Source organism: Numida meleagris, chromosome 5 (genome assembly GCF_002078875.1).
Source record: "Numida meleagris isolate 19003 breed g44 Domestic line chromosome 5, NumMel1.0, whole genome shotgun sequence".
Lineage (NCBI taxonomy): Eukaryota > Metazoa > Chordata > Aves > Galliformes > Numididae > Numida > Numida meleagris.
In genome coordinates, this window is record NC_034413.1 from 25,103,479 (window position 1) to 25,122,840 (window position 19,362).

Below are 19,362 nucleotides of genomic sequence, written 5' to 3' on the forward strand. Positions count from 1 at the left end.
CCAAAAAAAAGATATCCTAAGGTTTCCAGCTCTTCAGCTCTTTCTTTTTAACCTGTCACTTGCCTGTTTTTGCTGACTACTTAAAATGTTGAAAACTCCAGTGGTTTGTCTATATTTTTCTTCTGTTTCTGCTAAGACATGGAGTCAGTACATTTTGACAAATGTAAGGAAGAATGTAAGGAGAATATGAAAATCAGAATCTAATATTCACACTTGTTTCAGAGATTAAAAATTAAAATTGAGAAGTGATTCAAGCTGGAGAAACAAAACTAACTAAAGAAAGTTAGTTCATGCCTCATTTTAGCCATGAATACAAATATATGTGCTTTCCTTTGAAATGGCACTGGGATTTAACTACATTGTGTATTTACTTTCATGACATATGGTTGTAACTAGAGACTTAAAAAATTGAAAGATTTTTTTTTTTAAACTGTGTAAACAAAGTTGAAGAATTTGATCAATACCTTGCAAAACTTAAGCTCTGTCAGCAGAGATAAATATTTACCCATCAATGTAATAATCCTCTAAAATTATTCACGGAAATGTTCTAAAAAGATGATTTTACAAGGATTTTTTGTTGGTGTTTTTTTTTAGTTAATGCATAGATAATATATCAAGGATACATGTTCTTACACAGGATAACCTAGACAAATGTCAGAATCCTTTCTTTTGTACTGCGTTTTGTTTTAGTCATTTTAGTTGTCCTTTCATGGACATCAGTGGATGTGTGATCAGGTCCACAGAGATTTCTGTTAAACTAATGGCACCTGTTTTACTTCTTTGAATACTGAGATAGAGAAATACAGGACATACTGGTCAGTCAATAAAGTGGACCTTTCAACTCATACAGGCACCTACTTGAACAAGGCTCTGAAGTGCATGAACTTATTCTTAATGATTGTCTCATTTCTCTGATAAAATTAAAAGCACTGTAGAGGTTCAGAAATTATACAATCAATATATCAGTCTGAAGGTTTAAGAAAGAAATAAACAAGGACCGGTTTATTTAACTAAGTTATTTTTTGAAGCAGAAAGCAGAGGAACACTTGATTAAATTTAACAAAATATTATTCCCATGGACATCAACAAACTGCAACACATTAGGCTTTGAATAACTGAGTTGCTAGGTATCCAAAAGCTGGTAGAGGCTGGTTATGAAGTTTGTTTCCATTTTTAGAGAATGATATGGTAAAATGTCAACAGATGAAATATTGGATGAGCTCATTTAAAAAAAAAATAACAGACAAAATTAAATATTATTTAATATTTAAAGAGAGAGATAGGTACAGAAATTAGAGAACTCTGTTCGTATCCCTGACAAACACTATTTAGATAATGCTTGCGTTAACCACTGTCCATCTGTAAACATAGTGGATGTTATCTTCAAAAAGAAACCGAGATCTTAAGTACCTTAAAGAGGAACTCTAATATTTTTGGCTAAATTGATGGAAAATTCCAAGGAAAAAAGATTTGATGAACTGGTTGGTTTGTTATATGGATAATTGAGATTTTTGAGAAAATATGAAATAATTTTCCATTGTTACTGACAAATTAAATTAAAGCTAGGGAAGGAGCAGTTTGATCTGGGTATTGAAAAGACGCTAATTATAAAATGATACTGCAAGAACTTTTTGTTTCTATAGATTTGAATGTGGATGAAGAATTAATTGGATGATTGCACCCAGAGGGATACGGTCAGTGGATCTACGAAGGCTGGTCCAAAAGTAGTGCCTCCTATGGGTCATTATGTTAGAGGAGGATGTTGGTGGTATGGCAGGAGAGGCTGAACCTTCCCACCAGTATTCCATTACATTTTGTTGCTCTGTGAGAAATGGCAGGAGAAGCGCAGTCTGACAAAATTCTTTACCCAGAGGGCAGTGAAGCACTGGTACAGACTACCCAGAGAAGCTGTGCATGCCCCATCCTTGGAGGTGTTCAAGGCCTCATTGGATGGAGCCGTGGGCAATCTTATCTGGTGGATGGCAACCCTACCCACAGTAAAGGGGTTGGACCTTGATAATCTTTACAGTCCCTTCCCTTCCAGATTGTCATTCTGTGATTCTGTCTGTGCTCTTAACCATGCTTAGGTGTCCATACATTGGAAATACAGTATCACTAAGTATATGATTGACTATTTAATCAATGGGTTATTAAGTATTTGAAAGAGGTTGTAATAATATGGTACTAGAAATTGTATTTGAATTGCTGTCTGATTGGGGATATTTCTTCATTCAGCTCAAATATCATGAAGCAAATGGGATCAACCATAGTATTCTTGTGAGCCCTCCTAGCATAAAATAACCCTCTGTGCCTATAGACTTTGCCTTCTAAAACTGTTTATTTACGCATAAACTCCAGAATGATTTTGTAATTAAATAGCAAAAGACATCCTAAATACATAAAATGCCAGTAAGATCCGAATGATATCTTCACCTTCTGGGTTATATCTCCAATAATTGTCACTGGAAAGTAATATTTTACTGAGAAGTTTCTATGGTGTCTAATAAAACCTGCATAAAATTTTAAGCTATAACAATTTCAATTTTCCTTCTCTGGCAGATTGATGAAAATAATTTTTCACTCTTTCATAGGTAGCTTCCTTAAATTCTTCATGAAAATATATATTAAATATATATACGTATATATTTGAAGATCAAATACCACTATTTGCATACAAAAAGTAGTAGATTGTATAGGTGAAAATAATTTCTCAGGCAACCTCAATCATCTTATTCTTGAGAGCTGAAGTTGTGATGAAACTGTAACGAGAGGAGATGCTGTGTCTAGAATTGCTTATGCAAAGGTTCTAATATCTGATCTATTCAGTGCCTTTTCATTTTTTTTTATTATACTCATATGTCAGGGGTATACCAATCTATGAAAATTGTCCTCTATTCCCTCAAAAATGATCTTAACAGAAATCATAGTCCACATGATTTTACATTTCATTTGCTGTTTGAGAATAGTTCATTTTATTTGGTAGTCAAATACAGAAAAATGATATTTTATATGGTGAGGAAATAGTTTTCTTTAGCTTTCTCTGTGGCAGCTCAGAAAAGAACTACACGTTTTTATTCTATATATTAGGAAAACACATAATGCTGAAACCTCATAGGAGAAGGCTGACCATTGGGATTTTGTCTTCTGAATGCATTGGGGGCAGGATCCTATTTCAGGGTCTTTTCTTTGTTGCCAGCAGTTTCACGATCATACTGAAATTTAGTCTGATGCATCCCAGGAGCCACGCATCCAGTATGATGCTGATCACCTTTGAACAAGAAGATGAATCGAAACTTTATCGATCAAGCCAGCATGATGACCTTGTCATTTTGATCCTCAAAAGCCATGGAATATTATTCTGTTCTAAAGATATTTTGAAGTTTATCAAAACACATGTAAAATAAGACAAAGCTGAGAAAGATTAGTCAGTTCTCCATGGCTCAGCTACCCCAACTCAAAAACGCTTATGTTTAAGGGTAGAATTGTGTTAGTGCAAAAATAATCTGCTATCTGACCAAATACGATGTCCTGTCCACTTCAGTTTATTTGATTTTAGACAGAAGAATGAGTGTTGCTATTCTATATAGCAAGTAAATTAAAAAAGAATAAAGAATACTTTAAATACTCTTTTTTAAAAAGATACTTCTTAAACTACACTTTCTTTTCAGTTCCTTCAGTACATAAATAATAAATGTATTTATTTCTGTGTTCTTGCAGGTGTGAAAGTTTATAAAACAGGATGGACTTAAAGACACAATGACAAGGAAAAGTCAGGACAGTAGCTAGTAAGTACTCCTGCATTGTGCAAGGTCATGAAACTGTTTCTGATCTTGTGCTCACCTGATGAGTATATTTCCAACAGTAGAGGTTCTGCAACCAGTGTAGGTAGTTGGAGATTTTTCACCTTAAATATGTTGATTAATTTTTGTGTAATCTCCATCAAGTTAAATCATTTAGGCATCTTTCCTTGTGGTGTGTTTTTTTTTTTTTTAAACACACACATGCACATCTCCAACGGAATGTACAGAATTAAATAAGTTTTAAAATAAGTTTTCAAGTAACAATCCTTACTTGGTTAAAATAATGAACAAAAGGAAAAAAATAGATTTAAAAACATTTTCAGGAGTAGCCAGAACATTGCAGAACATCCCCTGTCACAGGATTGCCATTCAGAACCATATATCCTGTGTAGCATCTGGTATTCTACCTCAAGAAGATGTGGCAGATTCAGAGTAAAATAATTTAGATTAAGAGACTCTTCTCACACAGAGCCATGGCTGACCGTTGCAGGCCAAATTCTCTCTCAGAGAGAAAGGAATATCTGCTGATTTCAGACAGCTGCAAACTACTGCAACTATAAACTGTATTTGGCCAGGAATTTTCAATGAAAGTTTATCTGAAGTGCAAGGGTTAAAAAGCAGTGTCCTCAGAACGTATTCTGAAATTCCCTCTCTATTTTTATCTCATTATTCTGTATTCTTCACCTTTCTCTGTACCTCAAGCAGTTACTTAAATCCTCCTCACTCCCCTTAGCCGTGTTCAGGTAGGAATTATTTTATCATTTGTCTGTGTTCATCAATAGTTTAAATGAAGTGAGTTGTGTTCTTTTATCTGGATATAATATACAAATACAGCACCAAAATGATAACACATACAGGGTGGTATCCTCCTTTCTTATTGTTTGTCTTTAATGAGAGTATATGAGTGTATGAATAGAACTGAGACTTTTCTTACAATTTCTAGTAAGCAATCTCAGAAACCAAACCTATTTTTCTTTATTATTTATAGAATTATTTCAGTTATTTTTATTTTGTGCACAGTTGATTTTCTTTATTGGAATAGTTGAAGAAAAATCACCTTTCAATGCAGAAATGATCAGACTTCGTTCAAGTTTTTCTAGGCCATGTTCATTCTATCTTCATTTTTATCATCATCCTTCCAGGAATGAAATAAACGTTTTCTTACTTTCTAGTAGTGTTTAATTTGCCAGCCTAGCATTATTAAAATAGTTTGTAGAAGATCAATAACAGGAAATTAATCTTACTAGTATGGTACAGCAAAGTTCCAAAATCTTGCCTTCAGAAGCTTCTTAAAATTCTTTTGATATAATTATTAATTAGAGAACTTGCTTGAAGAAGCAGATAAGGAAAAATGCAAAATTGCTCTGCTATTGCTTTGCAATGAATATTTGTCAAAGGCAAAGCTAGTTAGGTTAACAAGCATACAAAGCAAACCTAATGTTTGCCAGGGCGTGCTCCTCACAATGATGAACGAAATGCAATAACCCTTAGTGTAAAATGAGGAAATCATACTTCTAGCCTATTAACAGCAATGATCCCAATTTCTAGAACTGTTTGCCGCTGAGTCATGCTATGGACAGTGCAGGCACATCACCAATAGAAAACACTTGCTCCAGAAAAGCTTGCAGTGGAACAGCTTTAATAAGTGGAAACAGAAAAAGACAGATGGGCAGTGAGCACCGGCAGGCTCTACAGCAAGCAGAGCTTTTGCAATCACATGCCAAGTTCCCAGCAGTCTGTTGGCCCATTCAGCAAACTCATTATTAATGTCAGTTATGAAGAAAACAACTTAATCTTTGAACGTTTCTCTGATGCCCCAAGGCTGGTGCTTCACTATTCTGTCACTTTTCAAATTGGTCCAAGTTTTCAAAACCAAGCCGAACTAAATGCTTTCACTACTTTTTGCTGTCAGTTCTGGTTACTTTTAAAATGTTCACTTGATTCTCTGGGCTTCTTTCCCATTCTTTTTGCCCTTCATATTTTGTCAAATTTCTAATAACTGTATATGCCTACCCACAACAGTGAACAAGCTAGATGAAATTTTTCCTGAATTTCTTGCACTATTAAGAAATGGTTTGCAAAATGCAAATTGCTTTGCATTTCTTTGACCTTTTATGAAGTAAGTTTTATTCTACATAAGCAGCAAAGATCCTAGTGAATGCAGCTCAATGGAAAGTCAATGCAACATAATGGAAACATCTTAATTCCTCAGTGCAACCCTTTGTGAACATGTGTTAAAAAAGTAAATCTTTAATCTGTGATTATCAGTTAATTGAACACTAAAATATTTCTGCTGTCACCTCTTCTGGAGCCTGGTAGAGGAAACACTTGGCAAAACATGACTGATCTCTATTCCTCATCCATGTCAGTCCAAAGGCTACTGGTTCCCTTTCACTCAGTGTTAGAAGAAAATTGATCTCTTTTCTATAAGAAATTATTTGCAATTCCATCAGGCTGTCCTAAATACTGTCGATAGCTTCAAGTTTTGATATTTTGTTTCCCTCAAGAAATGAAAAACCACTGATGTGTACAAGTACTCCCCTGCTTGGTCCGCTACTTTGTCAGAGTGAAAGTTAAGAATGGCTCATGTTTGTGTATGTTACATTATATTTGATGTACTTAGTGCATGGATTATGAGGTCCTGCTTTCACTATAATATTGTGTGTATTTAGCCTTCCTTTTCTGTTAAGATAAAATAACACACAGTAAAAAAAGAAAAGGTATGTTTTTGACTCAGGTAAACCAGAGTCTTGTGTTTTAAGAAAGACATGGCAGTTTTTCGTAAGCTAAAAAAATAACTTTCTGCAGTAATTGAAAGATTTTTGTTAGGGTAGGTTCAAATTGAGAGGGGGAAGAACCGTGTCCCTTCCTTCTGCTCCCTACTCACAGGGAGGAGAGAGAAGATGTAGGGCTTCTGCTGGTGTCAGGCGTGCCTGGTTTCTCTAAAATGGCTTTGATCCTGATGCTTATAATGATGGCTTCTCATGCTGCAAAGTAGCAATGAGAATTAGTAATAAAATAGGCATCGCTGGCATGGATAACGTTGAGAAATCTTTCTAAGTGCTTTTGCCACAGCTTAGGTGAAATCCTTTGATTTATGCTGAGCCAGCCTGTGTTTGTGGTACTACACAGGGACTGGTGTGTTCTGTCTGATTATTGACTTGCAAACTGTGATGAAAGTAGAAAGAGAAAAGGTGACATTCGCTATTGTGTGGATAATTTATGCTTGGATTAGTGTTAAATTTTTACCATTCCATTTTCCTGCTGAGGATGCACTAGATTTTTCTTTTTTTTCTTTTTTTTTTTTTCTTTTTTTGCCAGGCCTTCTTTCTGAAGAAAGGCTTCCTTAATGAACTAGGTTGCATAGTGTATAAAGGCGGTGAGATAGGTTTGTTAGCTAAATTGCTGCACCAGTGTTTCACTGGTGGTGAAATTTCCATATGTTGCATGCAATAACTCAGTGTTTCAGGAAAATCTTTTCTGTGAACAGATAGTTTTGAGCACTGAGTTATGTTAACTGAAATAAACTGACTCCAAAGTACTTTCCTTTTGCAGTTCTAATAGATAAACCAGAACACCGTATTGCTTATGCCACATGCTTTATTGAACAGTCTTATCTCCTGCGTATTTCTATTTTGAGTGTCATTTGGGCCTTTCATGCTTAGAACAACAGCATGAGTCTGGATATTCATAAACATGTGCTTGAATCATACAGCAAAGAATGAATCAACTTTCCTGGAGGTTTTCAGAAAACAGTTAACATTCTGAATTATACAGTAAGCAACGAATCAAGTTTTCTGGAGATGCACGGAAGATAGTTAACATTTTGTAAATCAATCCAAATCAGGTCAGTGTTCAAAACAACAATGCTAGAGGTAAAATTATTTCTTATTTTCATGCTTTAGACCTAGTCCTGGCTTTCTGTTTAATCAGAAAATAGAGACAGCCATTCATTATCTATTTCTTGAGGTTTCTGTAAATTTTCCCTTTAATCCTCCAGCAATTGGATTTGCACTCATTCTGCTCTACTAAGCAAACTTTCAACCAGCTGAAATTGTCAGTGAAGTAAGAAGTACGGATTTGTAGCTATGTGGGAAAAAGAGAACCCCAGAAATTAGCCATGCTCGTTTTATTTTGGCATTTCTCGAGTCTTACCTGTATACGTTTATTCCAGAGTTCCACTTTAATGCCTTTCAGTTGTATCCAGAAACTTAGAAATATTTTATCCTTACGTTTCTTTCTAGCGAGCTTCAATGTTTTTATGTAGCTTTTCTTTAGAGAGTAAACCATATTTTTCTCTTTTTTTTTTTTTTTTTTTTGGAGGCTTATTGCACCAGAAAGAAGCTGAATTTTAAGTATATTCTGATTACTGTAACACTGTAGCTTTTCTATATTTTTAACTAAATCCTGAATCTTAATCAGAAAGTTTTCTTCCCCTGGCTCTGCAACATAACCGCTTCTAGAAGAACATGTCTAAAATGCAAGTCCAAAAAATCAGTATCAGCCTCTTATTAGACTTCCTTTGGCTTAGTTACTCTGATAATAAGATAGCAGAAGATTCCTTGTAATTTTTTTCAGCCTTTCCGATTTCTCCTTGAATTTCATATTTTCTATGCTCTTTGTTCACAAAAGGATAGATATGCTTTCAAAAGTATATTTTTTTTTCTGGAACTGGACTTTTAATCCATCAGAATTCTGTGTTATATACATAGGCAGTTAATTAATCTAATCGGAAGTATTCATGTATTATTATTCTGTCATAAGCATGTCATTACCCTTCCTGCACTGTGCTGTTAGTCACGTTAGCATTTCTATTTTTCAAAGGCTCTATTTGTAAATGTTCTTTCAAAAGGAAATCTGTTTACAAGAGAAAACACACACAAAACAGATTGAATTATTGTCTAAGAGGTATGTTGATTGGTGAACTGAAGTATCACTATTGTGGTGTTATCGCAAGTAATTGTTAACCAGTTTTTAAGCCATATGCAATTTTGGGTTGCCTTTCTACAGCCTGAGCTTAATCTAAATGTTTCATCTAGATTGGTCTGTGGGGATTAACGTGTAGGAACAGTATGTCCTGTGGTTTTCCCTTATAAGAGTACTGGAAATGAATACATTAACTAATCATAAATTCCAAAGAATTACGTTTATTTGCATTTAGATATGATCCTTGGGCTAAGAGAATTGCAGATTTTAGCATTCTGTTTGCAGCCAGCTTGCAGAAGTTTGTCACCTACTGTTGTGATTTTGGATGCAGCCACACTTGTAGTTTTCACTCTGTCAGAAAGAGCAATCTCACAATATCAGTATGTATACAGGAAAGTAAGAATTGGTTTAAAATAAAGCTGCAGGAACTTGAAGAGTCTACCAGGCAAAGAAAGCTTTTTTTCCTTTTAGAAACCAATAAACAAACAAACATGCTTGAAACCTCAATTGTTGGAAAGCTCTGTATTCAGCGGAGAAATCTGACAGAAAAAGAAAAGACATCTTCAATGTGAGTTATCTTTTAAATAACATTAGATGAAAAGACTGAAATTTTAATAGAAAATACATAGATATTGGCCATGCTCAGGTATTCTTTCCAGCCAAATCAAGCTGATAAGTCTCAGTTTCTCTGGAAACATGGCTAGAGTAACTTTTCAAGGTGAAATCTCCAGAGAGCAGCTTTGTACTGATTTCAAACTTCTCCGGTCATGAACATACTAAAACTGTATGTTAAAGCCATGTACATTAAAGCCTTGTCATGTTCTCTGTTAGTATGTAATCTGGGTAAAGCAGAAGGTTCTTGTATGGGTGACAGCATCACCTGTTAGCTGTGTGTGAGCTGCTGCATCCAGGTGTGACAAGGGAGCAGGCAGTGCTGGCCAAACACAACGCTAAGCAGAGACAGGTCCAAGCCCTTTTATGAGAATAGATCTGGCTCCACATGAGCCCTGCAGCACAGTTTGCCCTACACTAAACTTGCATGAGGATGAGGAGTGGCTAGTTGTTGGGTTAGGAAAGATTGGGCTGAGATCAGCATCGGGATATCTTATTTTTAGGTGAATTCTTGTGACTTTACAGTTCTGAAAAATGCTGGCCTGGGATGATATCCAGATTTTCCTCCAAATGTGTGTCCTTTAATCCTTGAATTGACAGTGCTACAGATGTCAATAGTGGGCAAGCTTTTATGTTTCTTTTTTGTGTTTCTGAATAGTCCACAATTCAATGAAATAATTATTTAATTCCATATTACTTACAAGTGCTCCGAGGCACGGTATGATATCTCATTAGGTCAGAATCACGAATAGTCTCTGGGAGAGCCCATTTTTTTCTAAGGAAAAAGATAAGAGGATTGAGTGGCTAAGTATATATTTTTTAGAAAAAAAATCTTACTGGAAAGTGTCCCTTTCTATTTAGGTAAAAAATGATAGTAATTGAGACAAGGGAGCAAAAACCAGTCACGGTTAACATTAATATTTCAGATTTAGATCATCTTATTCAAGTTCAACTTTAATTTGGAATTGAATTATTAATCAAGAATTAGTATTTGCAAGTAGAATTAGAATTTGGATATCAAATATTTGTATTTCACAGGATGATTTTTGAGATATCTAAATACTTGATAAAATCTGCATCAATGTTTACCTGTGCTTCAACTTGACCAGAGCTAGCTTAAGCCATCAGGGCAGGCCATCTAGCTCAGCAAAAGTCTTATGTTGTTAGGGTACAGAAATGACAAGCTACAGCAGCCAACATTAAGATGTATTAGTGCTGAAAGCAGTCTTGAATTCATTAATATATTAGACAGTAAATTACAATGCATCATAACCAGCAAAGCCACCCATACTAGAGGGATGAGCAAATGCTCCTCAATTACTTTGTCATGGTACGTCATTTCCTTTAGTTACTCAGACCTCCCAGATTCACAAAAGATAGGAAAGGAAGAGAAGGTGCTTTTTCTTCACCATTCACATCCCCACTCTGTGTGTGGTTCTGATGCATCCAGAAAAGAAAATCACATAGCCATTCTGTTTATCTGATTATAGCAAGAAATCCTTTTGTTAATTATGTTTTCAATGCATTTCTGTTAATACGAGCTGTTCTGTTACTGTTTTGCTCCTTAAATAATAGCTTTTGATGAAAACTTGAATAAGAAAGCATGGACTTGAAATGCTCAAAATGAGGAATACATTTTGCCTTCAGTCCTCATCTAAGTCTCTCACTGGGCTTCAATTTGTATCGTGCAGAATAAATGAAGTTCTAAGCCATTCTATGCGTAGATACTTATCACCTCAAGATTTGGGCTGGAATCTGATGACAGCTTTTGTGTATATGTACAGTTATTACCAGGCTTCTCATTCAACAAGAATTTCATAAGAGAAATATTTTCCTTTCTGGCTGCCTAAAGTAAAAAACTTATCATATTAGCCAGAAAGACATTCAGAACACATCTGTTTAGCACAAATGTTATTTTTTCCCCCATAAAAACATGTTGCTAAGTGTGTCTGACAATGATATTACTTTAAAAAATATATTATGTACTTGGGGAAGTATTTGTCTTTCTGTATTCCGTTTACCACAACTGGAAGCACTCACAGGCTACCAAACTACAGCATCAAAATGATCTTACTTCAGCAATGGTTTTGTTACTTTATTTTCAAAGTTGTTATGGTGCAACCTACTGTGTTATTCATAAATAATAAGAGTCTAAAGCAACATCTTCCAAAAATATTGTAAATAAATATAAAATTAATATTTTTTAGAATACTTGTATTGTGTGTGTGATTCCCAAAAACTAGTAAGTCATAGTTTTAATTCTTTATAAGAAATTGACTCATATGAAGGTATTTTGGAATCGAATAAGGCAAACTCAGTTTCTATATTACTGCTCTGAATTACAGCATTTGTAATAGTTGCAAGAAATATTTCCAAAAGTTTGGGAATCACAGTCAAATTATTTTTAGGCTTGATTTTTTTTTTTTTTCATTGTTCAATGTCTGGATAGACATTTTATGTCAAAGTAAATCTAATATGCCCAAGATACAGCTGTAATACAAGAATAAAGGGTGATAAAAGTGGTAATGCATAACTTAATATTTTGTCTTTTATAAACAAAACAAACAAATAAAACCCTGAAACAACAAGAACTTGACGGAAGAGTAACACTGCAGGATGTAAACTGACTTATTGTTTAGACATGTAGAGCCATTCTTACAGGTTTTAAATCTTTTCAGTGGTGTTTTGGAAACTTAACTACTTCAGTGTCTTATTCTTTTCACACTTGAAGTATGAAACAATTCTGTGTTTTATCTTATTAATGTAATATCTGTTATTCATTCCAGTGGACTCCCATCTACTAGAATGCAGTCAACCTCCCCCCAACTTTTTCAAAAAATGCTTCTAACTGTTGCAATTCTTGTAACGGTAACTACTGCTTTTAGTATCCTATGATTCTATCCTGACCTTTAACGTTTCTCATTTCTGATCTACTATGACCTTCAAGCTTTGTGACATTTCTGTCCACAGTAGCATAGATAGAGATCATTCGTAACACAAACGTAGGGAGTTTGTTTCCACTGCAATTCATATTTACCTTTCTTTTCAGTATTATAACAGACTGTTCTAGGGAAGGAAGCTTTCATTTTTGAAAAGAGTAAGCAAAGAACATCTCTCTGGTAGAATCATTACCAATTTTGACAGTTTTATTTCCTTATTAGTGCATCTCTCTCCAGTGAGATGTCTCCTCTCCAGAGGAGGACATTTTATGGCATTCTAGGTATCTTAGCTGGCATAAAAATGGTACAGCAGGGCTAAATCTGTTGTTTAAAATGCTGCAAAAGACTACACTTCACAGTGGGACAGTGTGTAAATGAACTGTTTGTTACATGTAATAATTTTCTTGACTTTGACTTCAAATTTTGTAGCTGCAAAAACATTCAAGATATCCATTCCAAAGTAGATGTTAGTCTCTAATCTAATCTGTGTTTGTGTTATGAAAGCTGACTGCAGATATTTTTTGGCTGTGATAAGGGTTAATTCATGGAAGAAACACTGAAAAAAGAGTTTCTCAGGAGCTCTTGTAAGTTAGCTTTCCATATTAATTAAAGTGATCAGCAAATGAACTTTCTGTTCTTCGTGTACAAGCAATAGTTTCAGTAGGCTAGGTGGAAACAGGCCACAGAAATACCAGATATTTATACTACATCAATAATTAACATCATTGGACAAATCACTGACAATGGTTAATATGATCTCATTTTACTATTTCAGAGCCATTTAAAAAGTGTATTTAATTGTGATTTTTCTTTTGAAATGTTTGACTTTAGAACCTTTCAAACTAATTTATTTCAGCTTTCCCTGAAGTAATCAAATGAACTTGGCATGAACAGGCAAAATATTTCCATCAGTCCTAATTTTCACTTTTCATCCTGCTCCAGTTGTGAGCTGTGTGCCTTTCTGTTTGATCTGTGATGATGTCTGTTGGAAAGGCCAAGAGATGTGTGAATAGATAGTGCTGTGAGATCACTTCATCTCTCTCACCACAGGGAATGGCAGATGTGGCCATATCTGAGAATTGTAAAGCCTGTTTTAAAGAAAGAATTCAGTCTTGACCTCTTGTAAATCATCACATATGGCCCATTTAGCGAGATTTTGCAAATTCTGTGTAAAAGATTTGTAAGAAGAATGAAACAAAAGCTGTAGTCTGTAATTTACAGAGGATCACATCTCCATGGCTGTGCTTTCTTCCTTTTATCATGCCCTGTTTTGACTCTCAAATGTTTTCACCATTAGACCATTTTTAAATAAGTCAAAAGTAGAGATTTTTTTTCTTCCCTCTTGTCAAAAGTTGCCTACCACTTTTTTCTCCCACCAGTATTATTGCCCTACTGTAGACATCTCAGAGGCCATACAATTAAATTTATTTTCAAGGATTTTTTCTAATTAACTCTTACTGCAAGTTTACAAATCCTGACTATACCATGAAACTGATTGCACAAGATAATTAAGAAGGACTTTTTTTGTTGTTCAGATGGGCAAAATTGTTTTTGTCAGGGCACAAAAGGTGATAACTTCTCATTTCAGCTGAAGAAGTTATGGTGTCTAGGTAGAACAATTAAATAGAATATATGCTTGAAGTGACAGACTCAGAATACAGAGAGTTGATTCACAACATTGCATAAGCATAGAACCAAAATCCTAGAAATTGCTATTTTAATTGAAACATTTCTGATGTAAGCTAACTAGGAAAGTTATTTGTTATTGGGAATAACTTTCTCTGGTGCCTCTAAGTATACAGGAGCCCTGCAATTAAAAAAAAAAAGTGAGGGTTTTTTGTTCACTCTGCAAGTTCATCAGCAAAGGATGGAGAGCTCAGCAAGCTGTCAGCAATCCTCATTCTGAATTCTGTAAAAGGCAGCAGCAGCCAGGCAAAGGTCCAAGGTTAAGTGTGTGGTGTGTCAGGTGACAGAAGAAAACAATGTTGCATCCTTTCTCTGGGATTTCTTAATTGCATATCCTCTTCTTGCAATATTCATTTCACTTGTATGCTCTTGAGCAAGTTCTGGATTCTTTTACCATCATGAATAGTGCTTTCTTCCCACTGCAAACTCATTCACATAGACTATTTGCAATATTTATTAGGTAGATCATGAAATGTGGAAAATACCATCCTCTAAGCAGAGAACAATGTTCTGCCATTCTTTCTGTATTTCAGTAGTTTCACTGAATGTTTTTTCCAAGGTAATGAGTATGAAAATGCTCTAGAAGTAGTTAATTACATCTAAGTAATGGGGCTTATTTTAGAGCCTCTTTCTCAAGCTAGGAAAGAAGGTATGGATTAGTTGGCAAATTGGTAAAAATCACAGTAAGTGCACCTTAATATGATTATCTTATTTCCTTCCTTTAAGTATTCAAAATGCTTTTTCCTCATAGATTTTTATATGACACAAAATGTAGCTATCCATCTCTTTTACCTCTTCTTCTGGAGAGAAGCATGGGGACTCTCAAGTTTTAATAAATGATTAAAACTACTGTTTCCATAATATTAGTTTCTTTTGTTCTGTATTGCGTATGAGACAAAATGTGGTGTGGATAGAGACAGCCTTTGGAGAGGCTATTTTGGGTAAAGTAAAAATAAAAAAGATGAAGTTTGTTGAGGTTCTGGATGAATTCACTCCATAGTTCAGACCTCACAAACATCTTGTACGTCTTTACTATTCATTCTTTTGGTAGAGAGTCTCAGCATTCTGAAGAAGTAGAAGGCCTTCCTCCTGGAGCTTTGCTGAATTTTTGTCCTATCCCAAGACAGAACATAGAGAATGTAAAAAGGAAAGGAATGGGTGTTTGAACTTGAATAAAAAGCTGCTATAAAGATGGGAAAAAAAAAAAAAAAAACAAACAAAAACCTGTGTTTAATCTTGTATGTTGCTGAGGAAATTAGTAAAATAATTTTCCATAATTTGGAGCTTTCTAATGCAGTTTATATTTTGTTGGTGTATGTTGTCTTATCCCTCAAAAAGAAATAAAAGTGATAGATGTTTAGATTTTGGTTTGAGGTCTCTTGGCCAGTTGAGGGGGGAAGGCATCAAGGGAAAACTGAAAGTACTTAAGTAGTGAGCTACAATGGTAGAAACATTGATAGTGTACATGAATCTTGTCTTCATGTTTCTTGCACATTTTCCAGTACCTGCACATTGAATGTGTTGACATAATAATGGTAGCATGTCTTTCTACACATGCAATAATATTTTATCTACAGTTAATTATTTTACATCAGTTACTTTATGTGGTCAAAATTAATGAATCACTTTATAACAATATAGAGAAGCCATATGCATTTATGTATTTATTTATTCTTTCAAATTGATTTGTAAATGGCTTAACTGATTAAAAAAAAATCTAGTAGTGCGACTCACCCAGTGCTTTGTTTCAGTAACTGTTTTACTTTTTATATCATCTTACGTCAGCTCACTGATCCAGAGGCTCATTCTTTTAAGTAGATGCTCAGTGTTGTGCTTTATCAATATTTTGTGTGCTATATGAAATGTCATGGTGATTATACAGCCTCAGAGAAAGGGTCATGTAGTCTTAATGAACTACTTACAAGCCTATATGAAGTTGACCGCAGCTTGCTATTCGTCGGTAACAGCAAAACAGGAAAGAAATGTATTTCTCTTTTAAAGGGGTGCATATTTCACTGGACAAAGTTAGTTATATCTGTGCTGACATGGTGATACAGAAAAGTGATTCTTGCTCATTTTTTTGCACATTTCTGCCTTTTTAAATTAAATGTTTTAAAACTCACTGTGATGACAAGTGTTAACTTCCTGCAGTTTTGCACTGTGTTGTGTCATCCAGAGAAAACTAGAAGCAGTTGTGTCCAAAGGAAAAGGCAATATGAAGTGACAACTTGTGCTGGCCTGCAGGAGCTTGGTCACGTTAACTCCCTAATGGAGAAGCTAATGTATGTCACCATTGTACCATGTGCAATCAGTTCAGATGAAGAGAACAGTGTTTCCTCTAGCTGAAAATGTTTTGGTCAACTATAAAAATATTACTGCAACTTTCATTTTTATCTGTAACTGGTAATGATCTTGAATTTAGATATTGGTGCTCGTTGTTCTCATTTCACAGTTTTAAAGGAATTCAACGAAGTGGAAGAGTAAAAGATAAATTGCTAATATTCATTCAAAACTTATCACTATTTTGTCATGTTTCAAGAACCTTCCAGGCAGCACATACTTGTATCTTATGAACAGAAAGAGGTATTGAAGCAATCTTTTTCAATGATAGAGCTACTTGCGAAAATGCATTAAAAATGCCTTTCAGTGTGCTGAGACTCTTTACTGTAACAGAGAAATAAAATGTGCAAGATGTAGAATTTTCCTGGGACCTGTACTATGAGGTAAGTTTCTCCAGGACCTCAGCAAACTTCCATCTTTTTACAAGAAATCCTGAGTTTAGATACTCAAAATGTTTCTACTATGTAATAATGATAAGACTATCAATATTTAAAATCTACTCATGGACAGTGTTCTTTATCTGGCAGAGGACTCCTGAGGTAGAAAGGATGAACAATTTCATTCCCTCTTCTTTTTAGTCATAAAGAATTTTCTTTGTCAGGATTTATTAAGCATTTAGCAGCACTTTCAATGCTAATGTTTGCATGACCCATAAAAAACAAGTGAAGCTGAGGCACCATAGTGATGTCAGCTGGTACATAAATGTTTCCAAATTGATTTAAAATCATGGAAGTGAAAAGACATCCATGAAACCGATTGAATTAAATGCACATTCTTTAAAAAATCAAAAATAATTTATTAATCTAGAAGGACCTGGCGCTCTTGGAAATCATCCTTGAGGTCATTCATAGGCTTCACTCCCCCAAAACATGTTTCTCTTCGATACACCGTGGCAACTCCACTAGGAAAACAAACAAAGTTTATTCACAAGTGCTATGCACTTTTCTGGGAGAGTGTGTTTGTCTCCTCTCTGGAAAGGAAATCCCATATAGAGATGTGCTATATTCCCACTTGTTCCTTAATGTGCTCTTTCAAATACTGTAAGCATGCCCGGTTTTTCATCCTCTCTGTAAGGTATCTGTGACAAGAAGAGAAACATAACGTTCCTAAAACGTGAGATGTAACCAGTTCAGGAGAGCAGTATTGCTTTTCAGGGGCTGAAATTGAAGAAGTAGATAGAGTGAGACTGTGACATAGGTGGATGAGAAAATGTAGATCAGCAAAAAAGAAGTAGGCTGACTTTAAGTTTCACATGGCTGAGAGGAATGTCTACATCTTTGGTCTCTTGTGTTTCTCATTTCAGGCAGAGGAAGCACCATTTCTACACGTGATACTGAAGCGAGTGAGGCAGTAGATGAAAGGCATGGGTAAGACAGAATCCATCTACTACTATTGCTACTTTATCCTGTGTTTTAAGTGCTTCAGTAAGAGATACGGAGTTCAAAAATCCTCCGACAGACATTAGGAATCTGAAGGCATTCATGAAATATTTAGGTATGTGTGCTTTCTGTCCCTGTAAATCACTCTCTGCCCTCCCCACTGTCCCCATTTCTGTAGTTTCTATTCACATTTTCTGCATAGGTTATTCCAGGTAACACTTAAAGCGGAAATGTTACCCTGTAAAAAGTCAAGGTTTTTTTTGTTTGTTACCACATAGTGCATTCTTAAAAATTACTTCAACTCTAAGGACTTCATTCCAGTTAATTTTCTTTCCATTTCCTACAGTACTGTGCATTTTAGTACTATTTACAGCGTATTAAATGCTAAGAAGCAATGACATCAGTAAGCTTTTCATTTTTAAGGCATTTTTCAAGTAGCTCTATCACTGAAATAGACTGTTTGGATACTGTTATTTCTGTGCTGATTCCCTGATCATGTGGGCTAGAATTATTGCAACAATTTTCAAAAGATTTTGTGTGAAAGAAATTTGTGTCTAATGTAAAGCTTTAAGAAGTACCAAATCCTTTAGCCATGTTTGATCACAAAAAAAAAAAAAAAGAGCTGTGTCTACAAAAAGAATTCTTTCAACACTTCTAATTAAGTAGCTGAGTAGAAAATATGCAGCCATTTTGTTAGTATGCCCTTCTTATGTATATTAGCTACGTGCTTATTTGGAACCAGAAGGCATGGTAGACTGATAGCCACATTGGAAAGAAAACTTGCTAAGTAGGTTGACCACTGGCTACTTTAATCCCGAGGCAGCTTGTGAGGTGCAAGTATGTCGGATGGGGAAGGTTCTTGAAGTTGAATGACAAAATATTTTTTTGGTGTATAAATAAAATCTATCAAGCTTTTGTCCAACTGAATACATAATATCATATGTTCACCGAGTCTAGAGCTTTTGAAGATATTTTTTTCACAAAACTTTGCATATGCTTTTATCACATATTTCTGGAATAGAAGAGACCTGTATATTATCACAGGGAAATACCGTTCAGATTTATCAAATGAGGATTGAAGCAGTCTGTGGATTATTTTATTAATACATTATCAGTTGGGGAATTAGTGAACTGTATCATCAAGATCATTATTAGCAATACAACAGATTAAAAGGATTTATATTAGAAAGTTGTTTTTCCTTTTTATATGTGCCAGTAATAATGAGTGAGAAAATCAGTTGCACTGATGGGGAGAAGTTAGAATTATAATAAAATCAAAATATGCTCAGAAACTTAGCATCTGTGTTCTCTTATTTAAGACTGAGAGATTAGATACCATTTTTGATGCAACCATGTAATTTGGAACAGTGCATTCAAAAAGCCATCAAGGTACTTCTTATATACAAGAACCGTTCACAAAAATTCTTTACACAAATTCCTGGAATGAAAATGGAGTGTGTCAGAAATAGTATCATAATGTAGCTTTTCCTTCAGGATACTGTTTCTGAACTATTTGATGTTCTGGAGAATGGAGAAGGTCTAACAGTGCTAACAATAGTCTTATGTAAATGTGGACTGTTCTAGGAATATATTTTGAGGGAGGGGGATATACAAACTTGTCAAAATATAGAAGTGTTATCGTAAGAAAAACTTTAGCTTCTCAATACTTGGTGTAACCTG

At 34.9% G+C, this 19,362-nt stretch overlaps 1 long non-coding RNA gene across 3 annotated transcripts in view; it reads left to right on the forward strand.

The window, feature by feature from the left end:
* LOC110400403 overlaps positions 1-19,362 on the forward strand; it is an 89,270-nt gene that overhangs the window by 60,800 nt on the left and 9,108 nt on the right. For all 3 annotated transcript variants that reach the window (XR_002439800.1, XR_002439802.1, XR_002439799.1), the window contains 2 exons: positions 3,718-3,785; positions 17,607-17,670. This is a non-coding gene — a long non-coding RNA (uncharacterized LOC110400403). The remainder of the gene's footprint in view (positions 1-3,717; positions 3,786-17,606; positions 17,671-19,362) is intronic.